We start from the raw sequence: 15493 nt of genomic DNA, 5'->3' as shown, positions 1-15493 counted from the left end.
TGGTAGATTTTAATATCATCTGTGACATTAGTGGTTACTGTCTGTCGTGCCAAGTGCTGTCATAATAACCCACGTACTTTTTGAGGCCAGCTCTGTCTTACAGCTCAGAATCCGAGGGGCTGAGGGGTTAAATAGCTGGCCTGGGTCACACAGCTGGTAAGGGGACGCAGAGCTCAAACCCAGGCAGCTGGGCCCAGCACCCGGACTAATTTACGTCTCTCTTGTTGGGTAAATGGACGGGTCAGACTTGATGGGGCAGGGCAGCCCAGATGCAGAGGGGAATGTGGTGTGACTGGGACATGGAGACACGGGTAACTAGAGTCGTGCTGGGGATTTGAAAGTGCGGATCTGGTCTGGCTGAGGACTGGAAGTCCTCGAATGCGGCTGTGAGGATGGCAGGACTGCACTCTTGGGGGGACTCGGGGCCACCTTCCCCTTCGCTGTGGGGTGGCCTATGGGCAAACAGACTGAAAGAATCTGGAGAAGCTGCTGTTGTTTGGAAATGACATGATTGTTTTGTAAGAAAAGTACTGAAAAATGCATTTCCTAATGTAAAAAAATGAGGAGATACAGAAAAGTCTAAAGAAAATATTTAAAGATGCCCCAGAAGTCCCCTGCCCAGAACTGAGCACCTCCCGCACCTGCCCCCTCTCCGCCTCCGACAGGCGATCATGGCCAGCTTGCCTGGTGCCCTGGGCTGCAAGATCAGGTGCAGTTGGCCCCAGAGAGCTCCCCTGCAAAGGCAGGTAATGCTGCCCTGTTGGGATCAGGGACTGAGCTCCAGCGAGCGCTTAGAATAGTGATGCCCACACCCTTCTGGGCGTGAGCTTTCCTGGCTAGTTTTTTACATGAATAAGCTTACATTTAAGTGCTGTTTTATCGTCTCCTCTTTGCATTTAATAATGTATTGTGTTCATCCGTGTTTGTCAACAAGCATTAACTTGATGGCAGAGCGTGCTATAATATTATTTATTTAGCCAGTTCCTGATGAGTGTACATTTAGATTATACATTTTTATTTTCGTTAAAGTGACATGGAGGTAAAGATTCCTGGGCTGGCATCCTTTTGAACTTGTAGGATTGCTGAGTCCGAGGAAAGAAGCGTGGCAGAGCTTGTTAGACTCCTCCAGAAAGCCAGGCCCAGCTCCGCCCTCACCAGTGAGCAATAACTGTTGCAGGTCCCCTTGGCCTGGAAAGACGTGGTCCACGGGCTGTGCTGCTGGCCAGGTGCCAGCTCCTGCCAGGGTCGGGGTGTGGGGAGAGGCTTGGCAGCCTGGCAGCAGGCACCTCCAGGAAGTTGTTTCCTACTGAAGACTGAGGGGCTTGTAATCCACTGACGGTGGGTTCCGTGCATGAGCGGGAGGAAGGGAGAGGGGTTACCCAGCGTGGCTCTCCTGGTTTTTGGAGAGAGCAGAGAGATGCCCCAGGGACCTCGCAGGGTAGGGGGCCGGGGTAGGGCTGGGCTGGGCAAGCTGGAGCAGAAGCTTCAAGTTTCTGGTCTGCAAGTTGGGAGAGCCTTGTTATGTATGTCCTCGCCTCTGAGTAATCCCCTCCCTGTGGCTGAAATGTTTCTAGAAACTTCTGTCACCCGTGGATGCTTTGGGTGTGGTTGCCATCCCAAGCCTGAAGCCTATCCTGGGCAGCCTCCTGCAGAGCCACCCACTGGGTGCCCCCCTCTGACCACAGGTCAGGGTGAAGCAGCAACTTCGGAAATGTCTTTTCCAAAGTGTTGTAGTTATGGAGTTGGGTTTTTTTTGTTGTTGTTGTTAACATAGTTCTTATTTATTTGTTTATTTTTAAATTAATTTTTATTGGAGTATAGCTGTTTTACAATGTTGTGTTAGTTTCTACCGTACAGCAAAGTGAATCACCTATATGTATACATATATCCCCTCTTTTTTGGATTTCCTTCCCATTCAGGTCACCACAGAGCACTGAGTAGAGTTCCCTGTGCTATACAGTAGGTTCTCATTAGTTATCTATTTTATACATACTATGAATAGTGTATACATGTCAATCCCCGTTTCCCAATTCCTCCCATCTCCCTCTCCCCTTTGGTTGTAGTTATAGAATTTTTAATGAGGTTGTATTGTCAGTTGAGTTTGTCCCGTCTAGCAGAATGTCCCGTCTGAAACAGCTTGACATTGAACAGAAACCACATTCTTCTGAGCATGAAAGTAGTCCCTCTTCATTCACTGTGCAGGCTGCAGTTTGTGTGAATTATTTCATTTCACTCTTACGCCTTTTTTTTAAGCTAGCAAGAAACGATGGGTAGTGTGCACTCCTGCCTGACCTAGTTAGCAAAGTGCATTTATTTGCAAAGGGCGTGCTTCCCGGACTGCCCTGGGGAAAGGCATCTCCTGGAGGTGGGGACATGTGGATGGCCTGGAGATTGAGATGCAGCCACCGTCCTTGGCCAGAACCGTCCTTTACAAAGTGTCCGCTGGGCTCCTAACTTGGAACAAGTTGAGATTTTGATGAGAAACTGGATTTAAATAAGCCCAGTTAGGCAGATGTGTTTACTAACGTGATGTGATCCAGCTAGGTCAGGGTCTCCGACGTGGGAGTGGGGAAATTTCTGCTTTCCAGCCCTGAGGAGTGGCGAGGTGACATGGGGAGCAGGCCTGGGGTGAGACGGTGGGTTTCAGACGCTTGACCCCACTGCTCGACACAGATGTGGCTTCTGAAAGTTTCCAGCCCTTTGTACTCTTATCTGCGAATATCTGATGATGAACACGGTTGCTGGAAGGAAGAATCCCTGTGAGACAGCAGTGTATTCCTGGGGTCATAGGTGGCCTGACTCACTCCGTTCCTGGCCCCGCCCTGGGAAGGCTCTTGCAGTGATAATGGGGAAGTCAGCGCTACCCCTTGCATCTGCTTGGCTTCTCACAGGTGACGAGTGACGCTAAGATTAGAGGTAACCAGGGGGAGATGGTGTGGCTGCTGGCTGTGGGGCCCCTGGTGGGTAGGGGGAGCTGCCTCCAGACCTGCGTCAGGTGGTCAGGTGCCTGGTGACCATTGCTGCGGAAGGAGCTGGGGCCACCTTGGCTGTCGGTGCCCTGGCTTGCGCTGCTTCCTGGGCCTGAGATGAATGACTTCTACCCAGGGGCCCCTCCCTGCCCCTCCTTATCAATTTCCAGACCCAGGGCTTTGGGTGGCTTTGAGGCACCCGGAGGCTGAGAAGGACGCCAGGGGGCTGATGGAAGGTAGGCAGGGCCGGGCCAAGCCAGCCCTGAGGGAAGCCCCATTGGCCGCTGACAAGGTCAAAGGTCAGGATGAGAATTCTGCTTTTCCTGGTATCCCCACAGCCAGCCCAGAGTTGGAGCTCATTTTCTGCTCTTCTGGGAGCACTTCCTCCCTGGGGGCGCCCATCACCCCACACCTAGAGGAAGGGCTGGTGTGAGTGCTGTCAGGGTCCCATTGCAGGGGAGAGTGCTGTCCTGGTAGAGGTGGACGGCCGGACAGGGCTGAGAGCTGTCTGTGTCTCAGTTTCCTCCTGTCTGAAATGAAGGGCCAAGTCCTCAGGGGCTCTGAGGATTTACCGGGTTGACATGTGTGCAGCTCTGAGAGGCGTGCCTGGAGTCTGGCCCAGGATTCCCACTGTCTGCTCTGCTGCCCAGCACCCACCTGGGTGGCTGCAGGTATGCCCGGCCCCCATATCTGTGCCTGGACTTGGCCCTCAGCAGGTGCTCACAGGCCTGCCTGAGTCCCTCGCTGTGTCCAACATGCAGTGACTCAGATGTCCCCAGCAGGGACCTGACTGGTGGCACCGAGTGTAGAGCCCAGAGGGCAGCTGTGGCAGTGGGGGTGGCAGTGTCCTGAATTCGTGACCGCTGGGAGCATAAGGAAGTACCTTCATGGGAAGTGGTGCCCACACTGCCCAGGAGGATCTGTCTAGACCACGTCCTTCTCTGTAGTCACAGGGAAAGCAGAAGTGCCTGGGTGAGGCCTGGCCCACAGCCAGCTTTGCAGACAAGGGAAGCACCTATTCCCAGGACCGGGGACCAAGCCACTTTTGTCTGAGGCCAGCCCACCAGGCGCACACTCCCACCCCAGGGGGCAGCAGCCCACCCCGAGGGACCCAACGGACCCACCTGCCGGACCCTCCACAGGTGGACATTTGCCCCCTATGATTTCCTGCTCCACGTCCCATGACATGAGGATAGCAGGAGTCCGGTGGACCTCCTTGGACGCGGCTGTCATCAGGGACCCACTGGATGAGGAAGGCCTGACCCTGTGTCTCTCGTGGGACTACATGCTCACGAGGAGGCCTGGCACCTCGCCCAGGCCTCGGGTTGGTCTTAGAAGGGGGCGCCCAAGGAGGAGTGGTTGTTCCTGGGGCAGATGGCCCAGCCAGATGGCCGTGCTCCAGGTCCAGCTCAGCAGGAAGCGAGGCCTCCAAGCTTTGACATCCTCAACAGAACGGGGACGTTTGATGTGTGCACACACCCCTATTTTCTATCAGCTGAGTAAGTCCGATGGTCAGAAAAGAGATGAGTGCAGCACAATTATTCACATTTACTCAGCCTTTAAAATCATGTGCATCTTACCAAAAAGGGTCCTGAGATGTTAGAAAACCAAGTCCTTTCCTCCGGTTGGCGCTGTTCTAGAACCACATTTGGGGTGCCCTCTATTCCATCCCTACATCGCATCCCCGTGTCCTTTGTTGCTGGACGAGGGTGCCCAGCATGCGCCAGGTGGCGAATGTGTGCAGCGCTCAGAGGCCTTTCCCTGGCCGGGCACCTGGTGTAACTGAGGCCGATGCTGAGGAAGGTGCCTTGCCCCTGTGCCCAGTCATTCTGGGCCCAGTCGTTCTGGGCCGAGATACTGTCCTCCACAGGGGCAGGTTGGCACGACCCTAGTGGCGGGGTGGTGGAGCTGGTGGCCTCGTGTATGTGGTTTAAGAATGTTCAGAATGTCATGTAGATTTTTCAGTTAATTTTGGTTCCCATGGATGGGGAGGGTAGACCTCCTGGCTAGAGACCCCTCTCTCTGCCTCTGTTCCTGCTTCATTCCTAACCCGCTCCTTAGCAGTGGTCCCAGAGCGGAGGTGCCTCCTGGGCACGGCAGGAGACAGAGCGAGGCTGGTTAACCCCTCAGCTGGAGTTTTCCACCTGGAAGATGACAGTGTGATGGTGATGCTCCAGCTGCCACTTTTCCGTGTCTCACACGTTCTGAATCATCTGGAAGGTGACACAGGGCTCAGAAAGGGAACGCCCTGTCTGCTGTGGAATTCCATCTGCTGAAAGGACAGGGCCTTTGCGGGCCCTGGGGCCATTAGGCTGGGCTCCGGGCAGGTTGCAGGTTAATAGGACCCGGGTCCGGCCAGCAGTGGCTTGTGAAACGTGGGTGGTCTCTTCCGTGTGTGGCGACTTCAGAGTGAATTCCCGGACTGTGGGGTGTGTGTGGTTACTTCAGATGCCTCACTGTGACTTGGGATTCGCTTCACGCTGGGAATTCTAGCAGAGGTGACTCGCAGGCACCTTCCTGCCATCTGGAGGGATACAGGCATTTGATTTTTCCAATATGGCCGTCTCTCTGGACTGTGTGCCCTTCTGACCTTCCTGGCGGCCTCCACAGCACCTTGGGGTCAGACAGACAGAGGCCTCTTGGTCCACCGTTGACTGGGTGGGGGCTGGTGTGGTTTGACCACGGTACAGAGGCAGCGGAGTCTCAAAGTAACAGGCTTTGCTGCAAGGTGCTCAGCCGGTCCAGGGCTGAGTTGGCGTTCCTGAAGTCCCCTCGAAGGGATGTGGAAGCTGGCGAGTCAGACTCAAAGGTTTGTGCGAGTGGTATGTGCACAGTAGAGAACAGTTGGAAGTCTAAAATCAATACTGAGGAGAAATTGGGCCCAAGATGATGGGACATGGCTGTTCCTTTGTGTCCTGCCAGGGTGAGGCGACCTGGGCCTTCACGGCACTTTTGCCGGAGCGCGTGGATTCCCTAATGGGTTTTGCCAAGCTGGGAGGGAAGGCCACGTCCGGGGAGGGAGGCAGGATTGAAAGAAGAGGGCCTCGTGTTGGCTCCGGCCTTTGCCGACTCGAGCTGGATGATGGCCTGTGGTTGAGCTGGCCTGACTTTGTACTTCTGCTGTGTATTTTTAAGGAATCACTAGATATGAAGGCAAAGAGAGTGGCATTTTGTGGTTTGGACTTAAAAAAGAAATCCCCGCTTGGGTCTGGGCTTGGTGAGGCTCCCAGGCCTGTCCCTCCCGCCTTGGCCGAGAGGAGAGACCTTCTTGTCCTTCTGCAGCCGGGCTGGGTCTGGGGGCCCTGTGCAGGGCAAGAGGCGTCTGCTCCCCTGGTGCAACCACACGTGCTTCCCGGAGGACACTCAGAGGGGGCCGTGAGCACCTGGGGGTGCAGGATACTGCCCCAGGCAGCCCTGAGTGCAGTCCTCTGCCAGCCCCAGATTCCAGATGGTTCTTTCTGGGCAGATTTCTGTGACGTCTTCACCAAATGGTGAAGAGAAGAAACCACTGTTTCTGAAGTGCCAGCCGTGCAGCAGGGACGCCCCTCATCTCTCCCCTGAGTTCCTGGAGAAGGAGGGGTGGGAGCTGCCGGCTCCAGGGCAGAAGGAGCATCAGCTCAAACTGGAGACACGAGGCTTCCCCAGAGAGCGGTTTCTGTCCTGCTCACTGTGACGTGCCCGCCCCACCCCCAGTGTGATGGGCTGTCCTGAGCTGTCAGGTGCTGACAAGGCCTCTGGGTAATGTGAGACCCTGGAGGGAGGGAGTCCCAGCTCTGATCTTGGCTCCAGGCCAGTTGTTGCATTTTCTCTCTTTCTCTGCATCAGCAGCACATGAAACCCACCTCCTCAGGGCTCTGAAGGATCCGGAGGTTGCTGGGGAGTGGAAGTTACTGCCGCTCCCAGAGGCAGCAGGGGTCCGCACGGCTGCTGCCCCGTTATTGGTGCCAAGTCTCTTGGCCCACACCGAGGGCTCCTTCAGGTGTCCAGTGTTTATGGTCAGGAATGTGCACACCCCAGAGAGTTGCACACGAGGGACGTGAGTGACCTCCTGTCTCATGATACTGTATGTGCCCTGGGTCACTCAGAGTGCAAGGGGTGAGTACAGCAAAGCGTGGTAGAAACCTCCGTCACGAGTGATGCTGTTGGAGTCCGGCAGGAGTGCCTGCTTTACTCTTGTGAACAGTCACTTTCTCACCTTTACCTTTTGGTGGGATGTTCATTATTCTTCTCGCTTATAACTTTTCACAGGACCCAGTAAGCAAAGCTCCGTCAAGTCCAGGCATCCATTCTGAGGGCAGTTTTCAGGCTGCCCTGGCCCGTGAGCCAAGCTGTAGTGACAGCCAGGATTTCGGGAGGTGGGTATGATGGAGATGTACCCAACAGGGCACAGCCGGGGTGTGTGGAGCAGGAAGGCAGGGTCACGCAGGGAAAGGCAGGCAGTGCAGTGGCACTTCTGCTGGTTCTCAGCCCCTGAAATCACACGGACTCCGAGTGCACAGGGGGCTCCAACCAGGACGTCTGTAGGTGAGTCTGGACCGTGTGCTCTCAAAGCCCTGCAGGAGGGTGGACAGCAGGGGTGGAAGGGGGTGCGGACTGAGGAGGAGTCCTGGGGTGGTGCCGACACACAGTTTGGGAAGAGAGGGCAGAGGTCGCTCTGGGGCAGCCCAGTCAGGCTCTCAAAGAAAGGGCTTGATTGAGTTTGGAGTCAGATGGACCCAGAGTTTAGACGTTTTCAGGTTCATGGAGCAGGGGTGGTAGTAAAAGCTGACGTCGTGGCTGTGCGTTTTAGAAAAAAAGCTTTAAATCTAGGCAAAATCACAGTTAGAGCTACCACGGGGATTGGTGTTGGCTTGAAAACACCTGCTTCTCCCCAACACTTGTTTCTGCTACGATGTGGCTGAGTGTGGCTGTGAGGTCTGGTGGCCCTTCCCCAGCACTGGGGAGTGTCCCCACTGTATCACAACAGCGCAGTGTCGCTTGTGTTGTTGTGTTAACATTGATTCAGTGTGCACTCCTGTAGTGTGTATATGTGCTTTACGACTCCTCATTCATGCCGCTTCCTCCGCAGAGTAGCTGAGGAGGTGGAGGGGCTGAGGGAGTAGCTGGGGAGGAGGTGGAGGGACTGAGGGAGTAGCTGGGGAGGAGGTGGAGGGGCTGGGGGAGTAGCTGGGGAGGAGGTGGAGGGGCTGAGGGAGTAGCTGGGGAGGAGGTGGAGGGGCTGGGGGAGTAGCTTGGGGAGAGTGGGTAGTGACCTGTTGTAGGTCATACAGCTGAGAAGTGGCAGCGCCAGACCTGATCCTGGGGAGACTGGCCTCAGAGTCCATGCTCTGGCCACGCTCTCTGGCCACCACACTTTGCTGCCTTCCCCATTAGGGGAGAATAAACATGGACTGAATTAAGGCACCTAAATTGCTTGAAAGAAATATAAAAAATGTTTTAGATGTTGACTGTGTAATATCATAGAAAGTATGCCTTTTCAAAATACCTCAACTCATAGAAAACTGAGAAGTGAGTCAAATCAATATTTTACGAAAGTGTGTCCTGGCCCCCACCTATGTAAGCGGGGAGCCTTATGATGACCCTCTCACGGTGTCTTCTCTGTGCCACCTGACCTCGGCAAATAGGCTCTGCATTCTAGAAAGAAGGGTTTCTAGCTCAAGTTTTGCTGGTTGTTAAAATCAGTCTTTAAAAATGAATTTTAAGTAGGAAATTGACAATGATCTGAACATGCAACATTATCATATTTAGCTATACAACATGGCATAGTCACAAGTTGGTGCTGGGGAACCCTGGATCATGTGGGATGGGGCCAAATGCAGAGACTCATGGGGCACAGCTCACGCTGGGGCCCTCACTTCCTCTCCCCGCTCCCTGACTCAGCAGCCCACATGCTGCAGGTGCTTTCTTCTTTCTTGAGTTCCAGGTCTCTGTTCCTCTTGCTGCATGGCTATGAGCCTGCCTCTCCCACTTCGGGGTCTGCGGCACTCACCTGCACCAAAATGCTTTCCTCTGTGTCTGAGTTTTCTTAGGATAAATAGGTCCAACAAAACGTCGGAACTGCTGGAAATGATGTAAAGTCTGTTTGCTGTTCTTGAAAACTTCCATTTTGATGAAATGCGTTTAGTGAATTTCAGAAAGGGAATCATGGGTTTTTTTTAAAATGTTTTTTTAATTTTTTTATTTTTTTAACATCTTTATTGGGGTATAATTGCTTTACGATGGTGTGTTAGTTTCTGCTTTATAACAAAGTGAATCAGTTATACATATACGTATGTTCCCATATCTCTTCCCTCTTGCGTCTCCCTCCCTCCCACCCTCCCTATCCCACCCCTCCAGGCGGTCACAAAGCACCGAGCCGATATCCCTGTGCCATGTGTCTGCTTCCCACTAGCTATCTACCTTACGTTTATTAGTGTATATATGTCCATGCCTCTCTCTCGCCCTGTCACAGCTCACCCTTCCGCCTCCCCATATCCTCAAGTCCATTCTCCAGGAGGTCTGTGTCTTTATTCCTGTCTTACCCCTAAGTTCTTCATGACATTTTTTTTCCCTTAAATTCCATATATATGTGTTAGCATACGGTATTTGTCTTTTTCTTTCTGACTTACTTCACTCTGTATGACAGACTCTAGGTCTATCCACCTCATTACAAATAGCTCAATTTCGTTTCTTTTTATGGCTGAGTAATATTCCGGGAATCATGTTTTAATAGTTATAGTAACCTGTTTTTTGAAATTGCCAGAAATGTTTTCTTCTCTGACCTTTTATTTTCCAAGTTTTTTACATTTAATATATTTTACTTTTAATATCAGATTTAAAGTATTTTAATTATGAAACCACATGCTTAACATAAGAATTCAAATAGTACTAAAGAATACATATAGTAAAAATTGAAATACACCCCTACTCCAGACCAAAGCCACTCTCTAGTCGCTCACTGCCAGCAGATCCTTGATTAAGGGCTGATCTAATCAAATAGTTTTGAGTAAATTATGTGCACGTACAAATGGTTACATACCCTGTGTCTACACAAATGAGAACATATTATAACACTGTGGGGGACCTTAATTTTTACTGAACTAAGTATCTTGGACATCCTTTCATCTCAGTGACCACTTTATTTTTTTTTAACAGCTGTGTAGTATTCCATCCTATAGATGTGCCACAGCTCATACACAAATCAGCTTACACATATGCAGTGTATATATATGCGTGTATACACACAAACATACACACACATATATGTGCCCACATGCACATGAACTGATGGACTTCTAGGTGTTTCCAGAGTTTTCCTATCAGCAGCCTCATACTGTACTTGGGCATCTTGTACACGTGGGGGTGTGTCCAGCTGAATTCCTGGTGGAGAACTGCTGGGTCAGAGGGTCTGGACATGGCATCTTGACAGGTGTCACCCAGTAGCCCCCAGAGAAGTTGCCCCAGTGCATGTGAATGCTGCCCCCAGCCCCTAATCACCGTACATTTTAGCCAGCCTGTCTCGTTGCTGCCCTTCTCAGAGGTGGGAAATGGTGTCTTGCACTAATGTGCAAACTCACCCCAGACAGGGCATGTGGGTGGAGTGCTGATTGAATCTCCCCATTTCACACTGCCCAGACACCTCCAGCGTGGGCTTCTGGGCTGAAGTGAGGAAGTTCAGCAGATAAGGCTCGAGGCCCCTTCCCCATCCACGACCGCAGAAACAGGGGCCCTGTTCCCAGGAGATTGTGGATGTGACCCCAGGCAGACCCAGGCTCTGAGCTCTGAATTCCCTGTGAGAGGAGGAGGCTGGTAGAGCCTTGGTCATGGGGAATGGGGAATGTGCTTACACATGCCGAATGCTGATATGTATGTCTCTCAAGGTAGGTAATTAACAAGTTAGGTATAACTGGCTCCACTTCACAGGTAGGAAGAGTCATAGTTGATAGTTATGCCGTGCTGGGAAGCTGCCAGACACTGTTTTAAGCTCTTCACATAAGTTACTCATGGATCTTTACAGCAACCAAATGAGGTAGGTACTATTATTATGTCCACTTTCTGGATGAGGAGGCAGAGGCACAGAAAAGCCCAGTAACTTCCCCAAGGACACACAGCTGGAAAATGGAGAAGCGAAGCCTGGAACCCAGGTCGTTCTGACCCAACAGAGTCCCATGCCTGGCCCCATCCCGCTTGTGTCTTCTCCACGCACTAAAGAGAACACCGGGTTACTGCTGAGGCAAGGGGCCTTCGGAAGGTGAGGTCACAATGGCAGAATGTAGGCAAGGTGCCTGCAAGATGAAGACCCCCTTTACCTGGGCTCTGCACTTTTGTCATAAATGGTCAGGAGACCGCTGCCATCGGGGCATGGGCCAGGTTTTTCCTGTGTGTACCAGAGGAAAACACTTATCTCTCTTCTGATGGATTCCATTCCTTTCTTTTGAAAATGGACTGTACATTATGTGCATTATAAGCAGGTTTGCATAGTCAGAGGAGATGCGTAGTCAGAATGATATGGTTAGTAGTTGCGTACAGAGCATGTCTTTTGCATTCTTCAGTATGGTGATAACTAATTATAGCCTGTGGGTTTTTATGTTGGGAAAGGAGAAAAATTGCTGTGGTAAAGGGTGCAGACAACTGGGGGCCCTCAGGGCCTCTCGGTTGACTGAGCCAGAAGCGAGTATTTTCACTCAGGAACCTGGGGGCTAGAAGCTCTTTGATGGAGGGTAGATACGGAGGCTTGGCTTGAAGGCAGAAAATGAGGACACCAGTGTCCAAGTGCATTGTGTGAGGTGCTGAAGACACACACACAGGAACCCTAGCCTGCTGTCACTTGTTGCTCAAAACCATGAAATTAGGGTGAATATGATACGCACCTTGTCCAACCACAGAACAAGCAGCTGTGGGCTTTTATTTATTAAAGTGACAAAGACTTATTGAATCTCTAGAAGAGAGAAGTTTTTTGTTTTTAAAATTCCTAGTATTCACATTATTTATCTAAACCTCTTATTTATGGGTGACTCACTTTCTTTTTTCCTTAAGAGTTCTCAGCAGTCCCCAGTGGCTGCTGGGCCCCGCCTGCCCATGTGCTAGGAAAGCCCCGTGTGAACGGGTAAATGCCATAGCTCATTGGGTTTGCCCATTGCCTGTCCATCGGTTGTGTCAGCTGCTCGCCCAGAAGAGCATTTAAACAGAAGAGATAGGTTCTGTGTCTTGCGTGGATATAACTTTTTCTAGGACACTTACCTGCTTGCTCATCTGAAGATATTTTTCTTATAAATTGGCCATCAGAAGCAGTCGCTTCTGTGGGAAAGACCCAGACTCAGTCTTAGGCAGTACATCACAGTGAGGCCGGGTGAATCCTAACCATTTCTGCCTGTCACTTTGAGGTTTCATCTGCTGACTTGAGTTGTTGGGCACTGAGGGGCCCTGGGTGACCCTGGAAACTGTGTGCTTGGGTGGACATGTAAGAGTGGGGTACAAACTGGTGTCTGGGCTGCAGACATGATGGTCCCACTCCCCGGGGTGCGGGGGCACTGTGTGGGAGAGATGGGGCATCAACGGCGTTTCCAAGGAGCATCTCCTACTTCTCAGCTGTCTTCAGAAAAATGGCAATAATTGTATAAACCTTTGAAGCAAAAGAAAAAAATAATTCCAACGACAAAAAAATGCTAGAGCTTTATTCTGAGGTTTAAAAAATATGTTGGATCATTTGCAGTTGCAGAGGCGTCAGCGTCCATTTAACCAGCCTCTAAACCTTCATTAATCCTGCACTGTGACCTCTAATTTTGCAATTCTGATTCTCTTTTTCTGATAGTTTGTGATCTTACTGGACTTGGGAATTCCTATTTTGAGGGCTCTGTCCTGCACTGGGAAGGGGTAGCAAATACAATATAGGAACTTGCTATACCACTGTGGAAATTCTTCTGTTTGGCTTATAAACAATAATCAAAAACAAAGAAAAAGGGAATTAAATGGGATTTTTAGGAAATCATTTTCTCGTGAATATGTTATCTGTATCACTTTTTCCTTCATCGCCTGGTGCCTTTGGATTTCAATGAAGATGAATTCTAAAGGATACATATCTGAAGTCAATAGCCAGTAGATGATACTTTTTTTTTTTTTTTTTTTGTGGTACGCAGGCCTCTCACTGTTGCAGCCTCTCCCGTTGCGGAGCACAGGCTCCGGACGCGCAGGCTTAGCGGCCATGGCTCACGGGCCCAGCCGCTCCGCGGCATGTGGGATCTTCCCGGACCGGGGCACAAACCCGTGTCCCCTGCATCGGCAGGCGGACTCTCAACCACTGCACCACCAAGGAAGCCCAGATGATACTTTTTTGATTGATGGACTCACAGCTGACAGTGACTCTGGCTTGTATTTGAATGGCTTGTTCTGCAGGGAAGTGGTGGTGGTCAGTGGTTGGGGACCAGCTCCGGCACCTGGGTGACCAACAGGTTTCACTTCCTTTGTTCCTGGGTGAGCAGTTGCATACTCCCTCCTCCTGTTTGCACAAGTGAACAAGTGCCAAGCCATCCTGGGTCAGAGAGTCAGCTGCGGGGCTCCAGAAGTGAAGGCAGGAGTTTGTTCTCAGTGCCTTTCCAGAAGTGATGCTGAGTTTATGTGGACAGTTTAACTGTTTAAATATTCTCATTTCCCATTATTTTCAGAGCCAAGATTTCTGAAGACTCCTTCCTAGAAACAATTGGGAAGTATCGAGAGGCACAAGATACAGGTAAAATCCCTTTGTTTCTCAGTCTATCTCGCATATTAGCAAAGATGACACCTTGTAGAAGCCTCAGTGGGATCCAGCCGAAGGTCGGTCCTTGGTCCCTGTGCTATCTTAGGGCCAAAGATCTGGACTTGGCTGCTGCCCCTTGGGGCTGGCTTGAGGGAAGCCTACAGGGCAGTAGGGGCACTGCCTGTTTGTTTTTCTTCCCCCACTGCCTTTCTGCCCCGTGCTCCTTCCCCTGCCCCCTTTCTGGGCTGCAGGCCCCTGCTCTAGGCACAGAAATGCTCCATCTTCTCTTTTGGGGATGGGGGCGGTCATCAGTGATGTCTGGTGTAAAAAGATGGCTTTCCATGTCATCTGCCCTGAAGCCGAGTCATTTTGTGATTAATCTTAATTTTGGTCAGTTAATACGTGGTCAACCGTGTATTTCCAGTTTTAGAGGAAAGAGAAATGCCAATTTAATTTGTAAAAACAAAAAGTAAGCCCCTACCTCCCCTTCATCCCTTTATGCTACTCATGTATTGTGGATTAGCTGGTGGGGTTGTCATTTCTGCTAGCTTCTCCACACACCTGCTGCCAGTGTAGTCTTTGGTGTCTGCCATGCGTGGCAGTCACGAGGACTTGTTATGCCAGTTTTGGGGTGGGGGTGGTTTTAATGAACACAGCTTCACTTCTAGGGATACTTAGCACTTTCTGTGTTTATTGGCTGGTTATATACATATACATTTTTAATTACCTGCTCTGTTTGGCCAGGGCTCTGTAGTTTATTAGGTCTTTTCTTTCTGTAGTTTATTAGATCACCGCACTTATTAGGAATTCCAGGCCCTGGCATTTATGTTACAAGTGTTTTTTCCTAGTTTTTTTCCCCTAGATCATTTGTCTTTGGATTTTGTTTGCTGAACACTTTATTTTAAAGAAATATTTTGGAATGTTTGGACAGAAGGTAATTGAAAACAAGGGTGGTTTCTTCTGTTCAGTACTATATTGAGTTGTTAGAGAATTCCAATGTAAAAGTCTAAGAGGGTGGACTCTCACTTTCACCTTGTGGTCATAAAAAGCATGAAGTATATGCAGGAAAAGAAGCCACTTCTCATTTTTATGTAAATGCAAAAAGGGCAAAGAAATGGCAAGAATAGACTTCTGTTACTTTTACCTTGTGGTCATAAAAAGCATGCAGGAAAAGAAGCCCCTTCTCATTTCTATGTAAGTGCAAAAGGGCAAAAAAATAAAATGGCAAGAATAGACACCAAGAAATGGGCTGGGTTGTGGAACATTACATACCAGTGCACAGGTTGATGTGCTGGATGTAATATTTGTTCACTGACTTGAGTCTAGTGTAGAGGAGACATAAATTTTTAATGTATTAATTTTTTACAAAGCATTATAAACATTATTCACTGTTTTAAAAACAAACATTAAAAAGTGAGTTCCCTGGCCGTTCTCCCTCCCCAGAGATAATCACTGTTAACAGTTGGATGTATATCTGTGTCCATGTGTGTCTATATGTGCGCCTGTGTGTCTCTGTGTGTGTGTCCATGTGTGTGTGTGTCCATGTATGTCTGTGTCCATGTGTGCATCTGTGTGTGTGTGTGTGTGCGCGCGTATGTGTATGTGGACTGGAACCTCCTCCCTGGACACACATGGGTCATCTTGGCTTGCTGTTCTGCCCTTGCCCTTCCATGTGGTCAGGGTGCTGTGTGCTTCCTGGTGGTTCCTGCCTAGCTTCTTCAGTGTCCTGCACATGTCTGCTAACTAGGCCCCCCGGTGGAGGCACATCCCTCCAGGTGCCCTCGTGGGCTGTCCTCGTCCACATGGCTCTGCA

The 15493-nt window shown here is 50.5% G+C and overlaps 1 protein-coding gene across 1 annotated transcript in view; it reads left to right on the top strand.

The window, feature by feature from the left end:
* The window catches only part of SEMA4D (semaphorin 4D), a 118751-nt gene that overhangs the window by 55474 nt on the left and 47784 nt on the right, over positions 1-15493 (top strand). Inside the window, exon 2 of the mRNA XM_082656551.1 lies at positions 13610-13674. The gene's annotated coding sequence lies outside the window, so the exon portion shown is untranslated. The remainder of the gene's footprint in view (positions 1-13609; positions 13675-15493) is intronic.

Source organism: Grampus griseus (genome assembly GCF_964374135.1).
Source record: "Grampus griseus genome assembly, chromosome: 6".
Lineage (NCBI taxonomy): Eukaryota > Metazoa > Chordata > Mammalia > Artiodactyla > Delphinidae > Grampus > Grampus griseus.
The sequence above is the reverse complement of the archived record's forward strand: the minus strand, read 5'-3'. Positions and strand labels throughout refer to the sequence as shown.